This window comes from Antechinus flavipes, chromosome 3 (genome assembly GCF_016432865.1).
Source record: "Antechinus flavipes isolate AdamAnt ecotype Samford, QLD, Australia chromosome 3, AdamAnt_v2, whole genome shotgun sequence".
NCBI classification, from domain to species: Eukaryota; Metazoa; Chordata; class Mammalia; order Dasyuromorphia; family Dasyuridae; genus Antechinus; species Antechinus flavipes.
Window position 1 is genome coordinate 378,661,440 of NC_067400.1, and position 18,603 is coordinate 378,680,042.

General features: G+C 34.1%; 1 protein-coding gene across 2 annotated transcripts in view; it reads left to right on the top strand.

Moving 5' to 3' along the window:
* LYPD6 (LY6/PLAUR domain containing 6) overlaps nucleotides 1–18,603 on the top strand; it is a 155,040-nt gene that overhangs the window by 27,115 nt on the left and 109,322 nt on the right. The window contains exon 2 of one of the 2 annotated variants that reach the window (XM_051985854.1): nucleotides 11,271–11,341. The exons of the other annotated variant lie outside the window; for it this stretch is intronic. The gene's annotated coding sequence lies outside the window, so the exon portion shown is untranslated. The remainder of the gene's footprint in view (nucleotides 1–11,270; nucleotides 11,342–18,603) is intronic. 2 annotated transcript variants of the gene reach the window in all.

Below are 18,603 nucleotides of genomic sequence, written 5' to 3' on the forward strand. Positions count from 1 at the left end.
CAGAAAGCAGCTTGGAATCTTCATTTAGTACCATGCATGCTCCTCTCATAATTTTTTTGCTCTGAAGTAGCTATGTAAGAAATTTCAATGTCTTAACAACTTTCTGTTCATGGATTTTTTTTTTTTTGATAGTAAGATGGCAATTTCAGTAAACCTAAGAAATTATATGATATGCTCCCTAGAGGCACATTATTGAATAATACTATTTGCATGGTGATAAATCTAAGAGAGGTAAGTAATCTTTAGAACTTTGAGGCCATATTTTCTGAAAGGGAACCGCATTCCTTTAGATACAAAGTTATAATTAAATGCAGGAATGAACTCCGTAAGATCCTTTAGAGGCAGACTTCAAAACACATAGTCAAGGACATTTACCCATCTCCTCTATTTACTAGAAAAGCTTTAACAATCAAGTTCATGTTTTCATTCTGGCAGATCTCTCCTATGACTTTGTGTCCCCAGGGGAGGGAACAAATTATGTTCCTCTATTGCTTTTAATATTTTGTAGATTTAGTTTTTTTCCTATATAATCAAAGGTGTTATCTACTCAATCCCATCTTCAACTGCATGTCCATTGAGAATAGAGAGGGTGGTCAAGCTCTTGTCTTTTCACAATTCAAGCCAGGTCTGTATTTGAGAAGAAAATTCTGCTTCCTAAAAGCCAGGTGTTAGTGACCAGTTATGGGGATGATAAGAAAGAGAAAGGGTTAGTTATGTCTCTGTTTAATTCAATGGGTGGTTTTTCAATGGCTTTTGGAATGCATGGGCTCTTCTGTGACATTTCTTATTATTGTTTCTTTCTGGCTTTGTTTGTATTGTGTAAATGCTGATAACTTTTATGGATTTATTTTTGTAACCTACAGCCTTGTTGCAATTAAATTTCTTTGCTGATTTCCTGGGATTTTCTAAGTATAAAACTGTATGATGTGAAGTGGTAAGACTCAATAACCTATAAGATTTCTTCCGGCTTTCATCTATGATCATATGATTCTGTATTTTATGTCATATGGCTTATAGGGATAATTTCTTTTCCTCTTTGCACCTTCGATTTTATTTTCTAATCTTATTTTTATAACCATCATGTCTAGAACTATGTCAAATTATGCCTAAGAGAGAGGGTATATTTGTATATGTTTGTATATGTTTGTGGGCAGGAATTTTCCTAAAATGTCTAGAATGTTCACATCCTTTCCCAAAAGAATAGAATTTAATATCTTCTACTTTGAATTATAGAGTTCCAAAAGTCTTAATGTAGTTTTAAGCTTTGTTGTCCATTGTTTAAGCTTTAAGTTTTAACTTGCTCTAAGACTTTTGGATTACCCTGCATTTATTTTTGTAAGTATTAAATCATCTCTATTCGAATATAATTTCCTTAAAGACAAGGACTATGTCTTATTTATCTTTATATCTATTAACATTTCTCCTAACATAATGCTTTTTGTATGGGGAGCACTTAAGTAAAATTTTTAAATGAAATTAGAATAATTTTTCTAACGATTTATACTCCTTTCCCTTTGGGATTACTCAGGAAATTAGATGAAATAATGAAGATGAATACAATGTGAAATAAAGATTGAAAATGTGAGGAAATTATTATTAGAATTTAAACTTTCATATTTTGTATAGGCATTTGAAATTGGCATTTTGAATGTTTAATTTTTGTAGGATTTGGAAAAACCCACTATTGAATAAAAGAATTAAGTTCTTATACAATAATAATAATAACAATAATAATTTATCTTAATTTAACATTTTAACGGATGCAAAGTACTTTCTTCTCCTCTACCCTACAACCCTCCTCCCCCACAACAACACTATGAATTAATTGGTCAAACTGAGGCTCTAAGAAGTTAAGACTTCCCCAATGTCATGCACCAAGTGCTGAAGGTGAAATTCAAACCCAGGTCTCCTGACTCTGATCCTTTACACCCAAATTTTCAGATCTGGGAAGATGAAAATATATGGGCCAGTAAGAATCCTACATATGCACCCCCCCCCCAAAAAAAAGAAAATGAACAATATAAAGCATCATATTGTACCATATTGTCATAAGGCATTATGTTGATTATAAGGCAAGGGAGTAGAATAGACAGTTTTTGAGAGCTGAATCTATTTTGTCTTTCATCGTATCCCCAGTTCTTAGTACAATGTGTAGCACATAGTAGGCATTTAATAAATGCTTTATTTGGTTTGACTTGCTATATGATTTCAGAGAAGAGAGCTAAATTTCTGTAGTGTACCTTGATCAAAGAGTACTTCTTGGAGGAGGAGGGAATATCAATTGTCTCTCGAAGGATGGATAGGGATTAGAGGTATTACAGATATTAGCAATAGTCTATTCTTCATTCTGAACACAGCCATGAGGGAAAAGATGCAGATGGAAAGGGTTTAAATCATTAGGGGTTTTGTGCCCGTGTCTGTACGTGCATGTGTACATTTAAGCACAGCAAATAATATCATTTGCCAGTGTAGAAACAGTCATTAAGGGAGATAAAACCCTATTCAGTTTCTCTCCTGCTTCTAGTAATGGAGAAAGCTTACATGCTGGCATTATTATTGGCATTTTAACAATACTTTGCTAGTGTAGAAATGCTCATTAAAGGCAATGTTTGTAATTGAATTTTTATAGAGTTATTTTATTTTCAGCATAATGGACTCACCTAGTCATAATTTAGACTTTATTCCTGTGTTTAGTTTTGTAGTGGGAGGCGATAAATGATTGTTCCAAAATTAAAAGATCACTGTATTCACATGAGATACAGTTTATATTGTTAAGGGCAAAATGCACATTACTATTCATGCCTTTTTAATTGACGAGCCTTTAAGGCTTTTGAAAGCTTTTAAAAGTTGTTTTGTCAACATTAGACCAGCTGCCTTGTAATTATGGTAGCTCTTCTTGCAGTTAAATTCTTTTAATAATGTGTTCAACCTGCCCATGCCAAAGTGCTTTAAACTTGTGATATATACCATAGAGAGCCTTTGGTTTACTTACAGATGGTTTGAATTTCTGGGCAACTATATTAGAATTTTCATGGAAATTTCAAAGAATAAAGATTTAGTGATTTCAAAGAGACTGAATTAATTTGAAATGGTATGTATAAATGAATCTTAATATCAGGGTACTCCTCTACTAAAATTATTGAAAAAGCTTGGAGATTTATATCTTATCCATGATAACCTAAATATCTTTACTGTCATAAAGTGTTTTTCCACCAAGATCAGCAATTCTTAATCGAGAATCCATGATTAGATTTCATGAAATTTGTGAAATTGGATAAGGAAAATCCCTCTTTATTAATACTAACCTCTAACTAAATTTAGCATTCTTTTTGGTGATTCAAAAATATTACTCCGAGATAGGGTTCTCTGGCTTCACCCCGCTGCAAAAAGGGTTCAGATCACCGAAAATGTTCAGAACTCCTGGATTAGACTCTGAATGTAATAAGGCTATTGTCTCTATTTTTTCAGTATGTCATTTAATTTTCTGTAATAAGATCCTAATGGTGAAAGATATTGTAGAGCAAAGACATTCTGTTTGATAGTAGATCCAGTTTGCTAATAAGTATTTGTTAGGTGAAGCAACTTAAATTTGCTATATGCAAATAATTATTTATGATGGATACTGTTACTTGGTTATTCTTCTGATAGACTCTTTTAATGGCTTGAATCAAGAGCCATTGTGTCTAGAAGCCTGAAATATGATTCATTACCCAGAAAGATGAAAACCAAACTATATCTTTGTCAGGATCTTGTCTTGGGTCTCCTGAGAGGTTATCCCTTCCAGATTGTTTTAATTATAGAAAAGGAACAGAAAGGAAGACGATTTGCTCTTCTGCAGCAAGGTGCCCTTTATGAATGTTTGCAAAATAACCTCTTTTTGACTATTTTATTGGTGTTAATATTAGGGTGTTGCTGGGGCATATGGAACAAAAATGTGTGACCTCTGTCCATTAATTCTAGTTCTTCCTCAAGTCTAAAAACTCCTAATTCCTAAAGTTATCATGCAAATTTGGTCCATTGGTAATTGTCAGAGGAAAATAGGTAGCATAGTGGATAGAGTGCTATACCTGGAGTCAGAAAAATCTCAATTCAAATTCAGCTTTAAACACCTATCAGCTGTGTGATCCTAGACAAGTCCCTTAATTTCTTTCTTTCTCAGTTTCCTCTAATAATACCATCTATCTCACAAGGTTATTGTAAGGATCAATTGTTCTCTCAATTGTAAAGAACTTTACTAATCTTAAAGTGTTGTGTGACTGCTAGTTGTTGTTGGTGGTAGTGAGGATGATGATTGCTAATTTAACATCATTATCATTGTTATTATTGCCAACATGGCCACACTACCATGGCAGTATAAAGCTTATCTGAAAACTGAGAAGTACCTACCGGCTTTTTGGTTCTGTATTGCTATGTTTGTTCATGGCTGCAGGTAAATCACAAGGGAGATTTCTCCTTTTGATTTTGAACATCTCTTTATCCACACTGTGATAAAAGTAATGAAGACTGTAGAATGGGCTTGACTTGTGTTAAAAAGCACATTTTATCAAGGGTCATTATCTCAGAATAGGTACCAAAGCATAACTGAATCCCGAGAAATCCAGAGAGGAAGCCAGGTACCTCTGTGCAATCTCAATGGTAAATGCACTTCATTTCTCACACACAATGAAAATGAAGAACAAGTTGTGGCTGAATTGGTCTGGGTCATGAAGCTCTTAATCTCTGAAACATGGGAGGCTGAAGTTGTTCCATCATTCTGAACACCTCTTTGGGGTTGATAGGTCTTTAAAGTAGAGATTTGAAGTATGGCGTTATTATGTAGAGAATGGGAACTTAATTAAAAGTTACCCAAACTAAGTTAATTAGTTCTCCCTTATTGGTCCCAAATCTATTTTGTGATTTGCTTAAGTAACATCAAGAACATCAAGTGCTCCTTCTCTATGTTGCAAATGTTCTGTTTGGATACATCAAAGAATAAACTTGTGGATCTTAGTCTTCTTTCTTTTATCAAAATTTTTAATTAACTTCACACTTTTTTTTTTGGCACAGTATGGAAGAGAATAATGCATTTTTTAAAAAAAAGCACATAGTAAAGTTTTATCAGTCTTGTCTGGGTGAGATTCCACATCCTAGCTAATCTGAGCATGTAAACACTAGCAATGGCATATGAGTTATCAGTGTTGCAAATAGTTTTAGAAAAGCTTTAGGGCTACAAAATTTATTTAAGGACTAAAAATTTGGCTTCGGTACCATCTAAAAATCCCAAGCTCCACCTTTACTCACATGTCAGTGACAGTTAAAGAAAAAAAAAAGACCTCAGGCTTCTATATGTTATATATAAAATCAGTTCCAAAACAATCCTGCCACTACCAAGGCAAATGGGTAGAATTGGCCTTTCCCCCTCTTAGAATTTTTGAATGACAATGCCTTAGATTTTAGAATCCAGTCCTCTCTGCTGCTAGAATTCCAGAGGAAATACCTGAGAAGTCTTTCAGTCTCTGTAAGAATGTTTCCAGTGGTGCTGATGGTATGGGAGGACATGGTGGGAAGATGAGATGAGGAAAAGAACTCCTTCCTGAGCCCATTCAATTTTTGGACATTCTTTATTACCCTTTCTATGGTTCTATACTCTTACTTGCATACTAATTTACATAGGTACTCTAATAGCTAGCCACCTTTTAAATCAGACATCCTTCCCTTTCCCTGGAGTAGACAGACTCAAACCAAAAAAAACCTTAAAGACATACACTTACAAAGTAATTCTCTCCTGCCCTATAAAGCACAACTACAATTCAACAGACACTTTATATGGAATTTCCCTGTGCACAGGGAGATAGTTAAATTCACAGCACACATACAATTATGTGAAGTATTAGGCAATATGCAAGGGATAATCAGACTTTCAAAAGAAGTGATTTTTATTGTTTAAAAAAAATATTCTGGCATTAGCCTTGGGAAGAAATGCTTTTCTTTTGCTTTTAGTAAAACCTTCATGCACACACAAACACACACACAATCTTTTTCTGCTTGCCAACATAATTTTCTTGGTTGCCTTTGCATTATTTTTCTTTGATATTTCAATCTCTTCTCTGTCCCCATGTTATCATGAACAGATAAAGAAAAGGTAGAAAGGCTATGTTGAAGGCAGCAGAAGATGAAGTAATTTTAAGACCAACAATTCAGGAAAGACAGGAAAATTAGTGACCTTCACTCTCTTAATCTTAAACAATTTTTATCCTTTTCCTGGAAATCCAATAAGAATAGTATCAAGGATGTATAGAATGTTTTAAAGTTTGCAAAACATTTGCATGTGCCATCTCATTTAATTTTTACAGCAACCCTGTGAGATATATGCTCCCATTTTACAGATGAGGAAACTAAGGTTGAGAGCACTTATTTCAGACTCATACAGCATCTGAGATAAGATTGAAATCCAAGGCTTACTGATTGCCAGTTCCAAATATTATCAACTATAGTATCAAATGGAAAATAGAAACCAGGCTAGGATAAACTTCTTCCCTTTTACAGAATTGAAATAGTGTCTTGGCATAGAATTTCAAAGTTATAAAACACCTTAGAAGTAATTTAATCCAATCTATACCTGAACAGAATTCCCCAGTATAAAAGAGCATCCCTCAGATAGGGTCATCTAAGTCCTCCTGGAAGACATTTGATAATGGAAGAATTTCTGTTTTCCAAGGTGGATCATTATTTTGCTGTTCAGTCATTTCATTGGCCAACTCTTTGTGACCCCATTTGAGGTTTTTGTGGGCAAGTTATTAGAGTGTTCTGCCATTTCCTTCTCCAGTTCATTTTACAGATGAAGAAACTGAGATAAAGAGGGGTAAGTGACTCTTGTCTAGGATCACACAGCTCGTAAGTGTCTGAGGGTGAATTTGAACTTATAGATAGATCTTTCTGACTCCAAGCCCAGTGCTACCCATTGCACCACCGAGTTTCCCTGATAATAGAATTATTTATAATTGTCAGAAAGTTTCTCCTATTATCTGGCCTAAATCCTCCTTTTCATAGCTTCTATCCTGGGGCACAGCAGACCAAATCTAGTCATTTTCTTTCAGATTAGCTTCTTTTTTTTATTCTAATAAACCTCATGATCTTTGCAGAGAGCTATCAAATATCCTTTTTTAGCCTAAACATTCCCAGCTCTTCTGACTGTTCCCTAAACGTGATGCTTTCATATTCCCTTGCCATGCTTGTTATTTTCCTTTAGATAATTTTTATTTTGTCTATGTCCTACCTAAATTTTGGTACCATAAATTGAACAAGATATTCCAAAGGTGGTCTGATGTAGGGAAGAATATAGAAGTAAATGATAGTATCATTTTTAGCATACCATGTAGACTAAGAGCAAGTAAACAGCAAACCTTTATGGGCTTCTTTATCATGCTGTTAGCTCATTGTGAGTTTGTAGTGTACCATAATACCCTCAGATCTTATTTACAAGAATCTTATCAAGATACATTTTTCCACATCCTATAATTTATTTTAAAAAATTTATCCTGTTTTTATTGACAACTTTTGTCTCTATCTATGACCCAATTTCTAACTATATCTGTCTCCATTCTCCTATTTACAGAGCCATCATTTCTTATAACAAATACTTAAAAAGCAGTCCAGGAAAACTAACCCAATACAATAACCATGTCTGTCAATGTATGCAATATTTCATATCCACCATTCTTCATTTTTGCAGTAAAAAGGAAAGTAATGCATTTTCTCAGTTCTTCAGTAGAGTCAATAGATCGTTAAGATTATGCAGCATTTCTTTTGTGTTGCTCATTTAAAAACATTCCGATTAGCTATTACATATATTGTTAACCTGGTTTTGTTTATTTCACTTTGCATCAGATCACAAAAAGTCTTTCCATTCCTCTCTGAAGTCTTTATCTTTTTCATTTCTCACAGATTAATAAGATTGCAATGTATTTATGCACCACAGTTTGTAATATTGTTGGGTCATTTGAGTCATATCCAACTCTTTGTGACCCATTTGGGGTTTTATTGGCAAGGAACTAAAATGATTTGCCATTTCCTTCTCTCACTCATTTTACAGATGAGGAAACTAAGAAAAACAACATTAAATAACTTGCCCAGGCTCACACAGTTACTAAAGACTTGAGACCAAATTTGAGCCCAGGTTCCAAAGCTCTCTTCGTGGGAGTTCAAATGTTGGAGTTCTTGTTCTTCTCAAAACACAGCCAGTTTTAGCTTAGAACCCTCCGAATGTCTCCAAATCTAAAGGTTCTGTCCTTTAGCCTCTGCCTCTGCTTTCTTCAGCCTCCAACCAGCACAGAGATGGAATGAATCTCTTGTCTCCTTCACTTGGGGCTCGGCTAGCTTTCTGGTGAGTCTTTCAGACCAGCTTGGTCTCTGTGGGGGAAGTGCAGGAGCCCAGCCACCAACTACAGTGGTGTGAGATGAAGATGAATCTGATTGTCCACTTGTTGAAATTGAAACAGAAGGAAATTAGGACTGATGGCAAAATGAGAATAATAGAAAGAAATTTCGTTGGAGGAGGCAGGTTTCTGTTCAATATTCAGAAGAATTTTCTATCAATTGGAGTTTTTCCCCAATTGATAAATGATAAAAAAATATGAACAGAACAATTTTCAGATGACAAAATTAAATCCATCTATCGTCATATGAAAAAAAAATGCTTTTGATCATTATTGATTAGAAAAATGCAAATTAAAACAGCTTTGAGATATCACCTCAAGCTTCTTAGATTGGCTAAGATTACAGGAAAAGATAATAATAAAGTTGGTGGGGATGTGGAAAAACTGGGACCCTAATACATTGTTGGCAGAGTTGTAAAAGGATCCAACCATTCTACAAAGTAATTTGGAACTATGCCCAAAGTACGATCAACTCTGCATTCCCTTTGACCCAGCATGGTCACACTTTGGGTCTCTATCCCAAAGAAATCATAAAACAGAGAAAAGGACCCACATGCACAAAAATGTTTTTAGCAGCTCTTTTTGTAAAAGCAAAGAATTTGAAAATGAGTAGATGCCTATCAACTGGGGAATGGATGAACCAGTTGTGGTATATAAAGGTAATGGAATACTATTGTTGTATAAAAATGAACAAGATGATGTTAGAATGGCCTGGAAAGATTTACATGAACTGATGCTGAGTAAAACAAGCAGAACCAGAAATACATTGGATACAATAACAGCAAGAATGTGTGATAATCAGCTATGAAAGACTTGGCTTTTCTCAGCAGTTCAGTGATCCAAGGCAATCCCAATAGATTGTGGATAGAAAATGTCATCTGCATCCAGAAAAAAAAAAAAAAACTATAGAGATTGAATATAAAACAACATATCCTCTTTTCACTTCTTTTTTTCTATTTTTTCTCTCCCATGGTTTTTCCCTTTTGTTTTGTTTTTTCTCTCTCTCAATGTGATTCATAAAGCAATGTGCATTTAAAATGAATAAATAAATGCAACAAAACAAAACAATTAGAGTCTCCCCTCTCCAAAAAGAATGGACTGTTTTATAAGGTAGTGAGTTTCCTGCTACCATCAGTGTTCAAGCTAAATTTAGATGATCATTAGGCAGCAATGGTAGAGGAAATTTTTGTATTAGGAATGAAATTGGAATAGATTATTTCTCAGGTTTCTAAGTTTTTATAATATATTTGGAATTTATTTTGCATATGGAGATGTAACAATGTTTTACTTATTTGTTTTAATCATTTGACTAGTAAAAGTGCTTGATCAAACAAGGAGTAAGAAAGTCTAAATTTATTCAACACTTTTTTTTCTTTAAAATATTTTAGAAATTTCTTCTCTGCTTACTGAAAATATGCTGTCCTTTGAATCCCAAGGTGTTTCTGCTGGCCCACTAAGCTTTATTAAAATAAGCAGCTTGAAATGGGGTTATAAATAGACTGTTAGAATAGTTTTCCTGATCCAGTATTTTCAGTGGCAGCCTTAATATGTGACCCTGACAGTCAGTGAAAATGTTGAACTAAATTTTCCCCTAAATAAAAGGGCTTATGAGCTTATGCTTCAAGTGCTGATATCTAAGTTGGAGTTGCATACATTATCATCGACAATGTGAAAACGTTTTATACAGAAAAAAAACCTATATTGTTTAAGGGGATTGATGAAGGATTTTCTCATAGAGTTACCTGACATTTTTTCCAAGGTCCCTTTTGGAATGTGTTTTCTGGGTGGCTGTAGAGATGAACACATCAATAAAATCTCACCTGGTCCATGTTAACATGCTTATTTTATTTCTACCATCTGTACTGATCATATTCCCCGAGAGCTATTTTTCTGGGCTTGTTGACTGATATGGCCATAAATATATCCCTGAAGGCTAAAACTGTAGCTGTTTCAGCACAGTTGGAACAAAAATAAATGTCCCACTGTTTTAGTATTACAAATTATAACCCCATTCACTGCAGGATGAAATTTGAGGTGGAGGGTGTAACTCAACTTCTATTCTTTTCCATGAAGGCAGAACTAAGACTTAAAAAACAGATGGTTAATCACACAACTGTGACTAGCTATTGGCTGCCTGGTTAATTCCTTGCTTTTTGAATCAAAGAGCCCATTATCGTGCAATAAGCCACCACCTTTTTCAGGAGTAATTGACCACCCTTCTTACTTGATGTCAAAAATTCTATGAGTTAGTTTCAAGCAGAACTATACATTCTTGTTTTAGAGGGGACAAATAATACATCTGCCTTTTGTCATTACTGTATAATATACAGTATACAGTATAATACAGAATGCCAGTAATTTAACATTGGTGATTCTTATGTGAAGGAGTGAATGGCCAGAACTCTTAAGTGGAGACGAAAATAACCTTCCTTTCTTCCCAATCCCCAGTGGAGTTGGGATTGAGATTACAGATGATAGAGTGACAGATTGATCTGGAGCAACTAACTGTACTAAGATTTCCAAGTCACCACTGCGCTACCCCCATGCCCAGCTGAATTTGTCCATTGTAGTTTGGTTTGGTTTGGGCTCTGATAGAGTACAAACATTTGCACTTTACTTACGAAACATATACTACTAAAAAGAACTGGACTAGGAATTGTGAGATGTGTCAGAAATTAATTAGCTGTGTGAAATGGAGCAAACTTTTGTGCTATCTAATAGGGATAGCATATTGGAAACTCCCTGGGAACAGGGACTAAGATGATTTTCATATTTGTGTTACTAGTACCTTGTACTTCATAGACATTTAATAAATGTTTATTGGACTAAATAGGGATAATAATACTTCCCTTACAGAACTCATCAAGTTGTTATGAGAATCAAACCAGAAGTTGTTTTAAGCCCTTGGGAAAGTATAAATTATGAAGGTATGTATTTCTTCAATTTTTTCTATGTTTGTCTTCTATGTTTCTTAATATGTATGATATCAGGGAAAGATTTTTAGGAGGGATCATGACATTTAGTGATATTCAGATATCTATTGGAAATTTTCATCCTGCCCCTTGTAATCCCTAAACTCTGCTACTTTCTTACATTTTTATTGGTCTGATATCTATTTCTTAGGCCACATTAGAAGAAAAATTCTTACATCAGAACCTAAATCAAAGGCATATATGTCTGACTTGTTCTGCATAGCACTACATGTACATAGACATTTGATGATGATAATGAGAGAACATAGTTTGAAAGAGAAAAAGTTACAAAACAGCTTTTAACAAGTTGACTCAAGTCTCCTTCATTCCCTGTTTGTGGATAACTTATAGTGGATAATCACTGTTAGAAAAAATGCCCCCTTTCCTTCTCTCTTGCTTGTTAATAATGTAGACACTACAATATAGAAACCCAAAGATCTACAATTTCCAGTATAGAATAGTGTTGTGTTTTTTTTTTTCTTTTTAAAGTATGCACTACAGACTGCATTTCTGAAATACTGTTTCAACATATGTAGTACATCAGTTGGAAACAGGGTCAACAGAATTGCAGAGACAACTAGCAGCGATTTCGAATAAATTTCAGCAGAACTTTGAGTGATAAGAGAGGGATTAATTTCTCAGCAGGAGAAGCTGTTTGTGGTTCAGAATCCAAGACTAACAGTGAGTTTGCTAATCCTCTGAAGTTCTGACCCTAGAAGATAGGGAGTTTAAAAGATAAATATGCATAGAAAAAATTTTATTCCTGCCTTCCCTTTCTTGTTCCCCTGGATCTCTACAGATTCCTCATAAAATGCCTTAATTGGTAATTGTTTGAAATTTGATTTTGCGATTAGTTGAGCTCATTTGGATTGTGGAACAACATGGCCTGATCAGACCTGCGCTGATTGGCAATTTCTCAACTTTCTGAATAATTAATGAGCTTCAAGGTGTCTAGTCCAGGCTGAAAGGACACCTGACTTCTTGCTGTACCTTGTTTTCATTTATTGCTTCTGCTAGTTACTTATCAGACATTCACATTCTAAATACATCCTTAGCTGATTACCCAAGATTTTAAAAATCAAGTGAAACTAACAAATACTGAAGAATTTGGAAAGTTTTTTTTTCAACAGTGTTGGCTCATTTTTTCTTTTGGCATGGTAGCTGAATAAAACTCAGTGTAAAGCTTTTAATTCTTTAAAAGATACTAGATCAAAATAAGCCACTCTTGGTGATTTTATTTCTATTGTCATAAGATACAAGTTATTGTGATGATGAAACTATTAATTAGTTAACTTGATTCTATCCTAAATATGTTATAACACACAGACTAACTTAGGAAACTCTCTATTTAACACCTACTTTTTCCCAATGTCTGGATTTGTACAGAGGTAATGGTGCTTTTCATGGGTCTGTGGGAAAAGTGAACACTTTCCAGCAGAGGACTAACTGTATAATTAGATATTGTAAGACCTGGAGCAAATTAAATTGAATTGGAGGGGTGGTAGCAGGTGGCACTGAGATTTTTCTTCAATGGGTTCATTTGTTCTGAGAAAACAGGAAGTGTCCTCTCCTCCAAATGTTGGCCTACAGTACCGCTCCATTTTCCTGGACCCCATCTGCCAATTCAATCTACCAAATACATTTTCATGGGGTGTGAGTTGGTGGAGAATTATAAAATGCAGGGACAGTTTTCTCTGTAATGCTTTGAGGAGGAGTTATGACACCATCTCCATTTTTTTTAAACATCTGGGGCAAAATTTCAGCAGAACAATTCCAGGAGTGAGGAATGGGGAACAGTAAGATATAGTAATTGCTAAAAATTCTAATCATGGAGAAAGAAACTCCATAGGAATTTGCTTAGTCTGCTTTGAAAAAGTCATTATATTCTATCCATCATTATTTTTTACTGTCCTGCTTTCTATTACCCTATCCTATCACATCTATTGAGTGGTAGTCTTTATCTCACTCTTACAACTAGTAATAATTGTTGATATTGATATAGCACTTTCATTTGCTACTTATAGCTCCTCTGTGAGGAAAGTCATCAAGGGATTATTGTTCTGGGGGAAATGCTCCAGGAAATGTATCCTGGAGAAAGTCTTCCAAGTAATATTTTTATTATGTAATACTAAAAATGATAATTTTATGGATGAAGAAACTGAGGTTCTGTGGTCATATTACTAGTAAATGTCAGAAACAAGGTTAGAATTCAAGTCTCTTTTAACTTTGCCACACTCTTCCCATTGTCTCACTCTAATTAATCATAGCTCAGTGAGTTGGAAAACTAGAACCATTTCCACAAGGTTTTGCCTCTGTCTTCACTGTAGTAGCTAGCCTTATTTGTATGAACAGATGAAGAATGATATAGCACAACTAGAACAATTTATATAATAACAACAGCATTTTAAATGTTGGAACATTCACATTGAAACTTTGAAAGACTTAGGAACTCTGATTAACAGCAATGTCCAAAAGTGATTCTGGAGGAACTATGATAAAACATCATACCTACTTCAGGATGTAAATTGTTTCTGTATGTATGTACATATGTATTTGTGTGTGTACACACAATACACATATATCAAATTAACTTACAAATATAATTTATTAGGCTTTCTAAAAATCACACAAAAGATCACTACTTCAACTACACACACAAACACAATTTTTTTACTTAAACTTCCATGAAGGAAACTGGTTGGAAACCTCTAAACTGGGAGATTGCTCTCTCTTATTCAACCTTAAAGCAAACATATTTAAAATGGAATTTATCAGAATTAAGTTGGTATAAAATATTTTTAGGTCTATATAGCAACATAGCTATAGATCTAAATCTACATCTACCTGGGGAAATGTGTGACATGACTAATGTAGGAATTAATTTTGCTTAACAAAAAAAAAAAAAAGCAACAACAACAAAAAGTTGACTCCTGCTTGACTAGTGAGTGCTAAGAGAGCTATCTGATGCAATGGATGGAGCCCTGAACCTGGCATTAAGAAAACCTGAAATGTAATACAACTTCAAACATTTTCTAGTTATGTGATCCTGGACAAGTCACTATTTGTCATACTATATTCATCTGTAAAAATGGGGATAATAATATTGCCTTCCAATCAGGTTCTTATAAGCATAAAATGAGATTATATTTACAAAGCACTTTGTAAAGCGTAAGGTGCTATATAAATATTTGCTCCACATTTTCATTTTATGAACTTTTTTTTTTCCAGTGGAGAAAGACTTATTTGGGAGAGAGTAAAAAATAGATTTTTAATTAAAAAAAGAAACTTAGCAACAGCAATGAAAATAACAAAAAAAAGTCACTTGTCTCAAAGATCTGCAATACAATAATAATTAGTGGTTAAGCTGCAGGAAATGGGAATGAGGTACCTGATACAGTTTAGTGTGGGTTTGGAAAATGCATGATATAAGTCTTAGATCTAAATAGAAAGATATGAAGCTCTTATTAGAGTATCAATGTCTGGAGACTCAGAGTCAAGAAGCTTTTGCTTACAGAGGTCTGGAGAAAAGGTTAGAAATTTAGTGGTGCCTAAAAGATGATAGATAATATGGTGATAATCCAAACAATCTGTATTGAGAGTCTCTGATTATGGTAGAATGCTCTATTCTTTGACTCATGAAAATGAAAAACATTCTCTAAAGTAAATTTCTGTTTCATCAGGATTGAGGTTAATGAATGGGGGAAATATAGCTATACCTAGACCTTTGACCAAAGTGGTAATGCTCTGTTGGAAAAGGTTGTTTCATTGATTGAGTTTAAAGCTTCAGGAAGGATGCATATGGGTCAAGGAGGGAAGATGTGGACCTCTCAATTGGACTGAATCAGCTTTTGAGCTCATGCTTATTTGACTGATGCAAAAGATGAAAAGATTTTCACCTTTTTTTGTTGTTGTTATTCTCATGAACCATCCATGACATATTATCCATCCATTCTTAGGAGATAGATCAGAGAATTAGAAAACTGATATTTTTATTATGTTGAATAGACAACATAAGAAATGTTTATGTCAAAGTTAAAATTGTAACAAGGATGATTGACATTCTACCCCAGATAACCCAAGGAGAATGATTTCTCCTTTCGAAGAGTCAGGCTTCCTTAGCCCTCTTCCCCTTCCTAGTAGGCTGTGCTTCCCTTTCTTGTTTCTAGGTAAGATACCTAGGTAGGTATCCACACCACAGGTGAGCTCAGAATCAGAGTGAGTAGAGTAGGGAATTAGTAGTGAAGGCTACTTGGTGGCTGGCAACTAGGTGCACTGGTTGGTGCTATTTTCCCATGCTCTACCCCCAGGGAAATCAGATTTAGTTTTTCATCTTCTGTTCTGCTTTTCCTTTGCACTTTATCCTTTAAGAGCTCTCTTCTATTGTAGAGATAAAAGATCAATAAATGTAGAATCATAGGACCAATCTTTGAATCCTGGCTTTTCTGTTTGTTACCTGTGTAATCTTTTAGCAAAATCACTTAAACTATTCTAGGCCTCAGTTTCTTATTCTGTAAAATTAGGGTGTTAATTTCTAAATAATTTTTGAGTTCCCTTCCAGTTTTAAATGAATGTTCCTATGATTCTAGATCTTTAACTCTCATATTATTTTCATTTTTTGGTGCTAATTGAATACAACTTTTCTTTCTGAAGATACCTCATCTTTTGGTATCCTTATAAGGCTATTTTTTTTTCTTTTCTTTCAATTCCTGAGATATAGGAATTGAAAGAAGAGTTGGCATATTTCTTGCAACTTTTAAAAATATTTTTTCAATTTCAAATCCTCTCCTTCTTGTAACTATTCTCCAATCCTTTGAGAAGATAAGAAATATAATGCCCATTATACGTATTGTCATGGAAAACATATTTCCACATTAGCCATATTCCAGGGGGAAAAAAGGAGACTTAGGGGAAAAAAAGGCTTCGATTTGTACTTTTGAGCCCCTCAATTTTTTTTATCTCTTGATGGGTACCATTTTCTCATCATGAATCCTTTGGAATTGTGGTAGATTATTGTACTGATTAGAGTTACTAAGTAGCACTAGTGATTATCTTTACAATATTGCTCTTATTGTGTAAATTATTCTTCTAGCATCTGTTCACTTCACTTTTCTTCAGTTCATATATCTTCCCAGGATTTTCTGAAACCATATCCATTACAATTTCTTATCACATAATAGTATTCTATATGTATAACTTGTTCAGCCATTTCATTAAGACTGCCAGTTTTATTGGCATATAGCTGGGAAAATTAGCTCCTATTAATGGGTTTAATAATTTTGTCTTCATGGATTGTTCATTAACCCTTTTTATTTTTAATACTTGTTCTTTTTTTAAAAAAGAAATTCAAATTAGCCAATTTTTCATCTTTTTATATTGGTTGTTTTTTCATAAAACCAGCTTCTAGTTTTATTTTTTGGGTTCAAATTTTTTACTCTAAATTTTAATAACCTCTCTTTTGATGTTTTTTTAAAATTTCTAATTTGGTATTTAATTGGAAGCATAGTTAGTGTTAAACCCTGCTTCATCCCAGCCCAAGAGACTTGGGTATTATCTTATTCTAAAGTTAGAAATCTTAATTCTAAAATTAGAAATCTTGTTACTGCTATCCCTTAGTTGCATATTAACTGTTGTAGAAACATGTTAATTTTGATTGCTGTGTATGCTATGCTCATCTTACAGACTGACTTTAGAAACTAATCCACAGTAAGTTGTAAGTTTGGCTTCATTTATTCAATCCCTCTTATAGAATAATAGCTTTAAAGCTGGCAGAGACTTTAGAGGTCTTTTAATTTAACTCTCTCATTTGACAGATGAAAATATTGACTCTCAATGAGGAATAATGACTTGCACAGTGCCTTGCCTACCAGTACTGTAGGAAGCAAAAATTCAAACTCAAATTCTGTGATTCCAAATATAGCATTAGATTTATTGTCACTATATTACACTGTCACCTGAATAATTTTGCTATTTTTTTCTCACTCATAAATGCATGTAATATTTAACAATATATCACTAGTTATATTTTTCTCAAATAAGTATTTTCTTCTCCCTCCTCTTGAACTTCTCTTCCTTTTAAAATGGAGTGTAAACTCCTTGGAAAGAGCATACTTTATATCTTTCACAATATCTAGTATATAGTTGGTGATCAATAAGTACAATTTTTTTTTGTGTGTGGACAAAATAAGTATACACACACAGAATACAATATATTCATGTACAAAGCAAAAAAAAAATTCCCATAATTAGCTACATAGGATTTTAGATTCTCCCCATCACTATATTAGACTAAGTTCTAATCAGTCTAGTTATAAAAGATTGAAAGGTAATTTGAAGTAATAGAGCTGGAAAGATTTGGGTTCAAATAACATCTACAACAACCACTGATTATGTGAGCCTTATTGAGTCATTTAACCTCTCATTGCTCTTGGTAATTATCTCAAGCCCATAAGTTGCAAAGAAATGCAGATTTGCATTCATAGAGGGAATTTCTTATACCAGTGAGACAGGTGGGCAGCTCACTGGATAACTTAACCCTGTCTTGGTTTCCTCAATTAGAAAATGGGGGGAAATGAGAAAATACATAGTACGCCCTATAGAATGTTTGTTCCCTCTCTTTTTTCTTCTCCCAATGAAATCACAGGTCCAGTCCCCTATCTCTACATGATAAGCATTTTAAGTTTCCATGGTACCATGAAACAGCATGAAAGAACACTTGTCTTTTTCAGTAAAAAGACTTGGGTTTCAAGTCCCAGCTCAGTTTATGATCTTGGGTAAGGTGGTTGGATAACTTTTCTGAGCATCAATTTCCCATTCATAAAAATGGAAGTATTAAAAGTTGCCCTAACTATATCATAGGATTGTTTTAAGTATCAAATAAGATATTGAAAGTATAACTGCAGTCCCAAAGTACTTTATGAATGGTAATGTTATTCATTTAAGTTTTCCTCACTACCTTTCTTCTTACTCTTCTTTCTTTCTTCTCTCCTCACCCTTGGATTATAATCTCGTTGAGTTTGAGAACCAAATCTCTAATTTCCTCTATATTTCTCTGCATACAATGAATGATCAAAAGCTGCTGATGACATAATTTATGACAGCCCACTCCCTATTTGGCAGCAAGAAGTATTGGGCTCTGTGACTTACAGACTCAACTGGCAGAAAGGTGTAGTTTAGAATATGCATCACATACTAATCTTGTATAACTAGTTTGCTTAAGG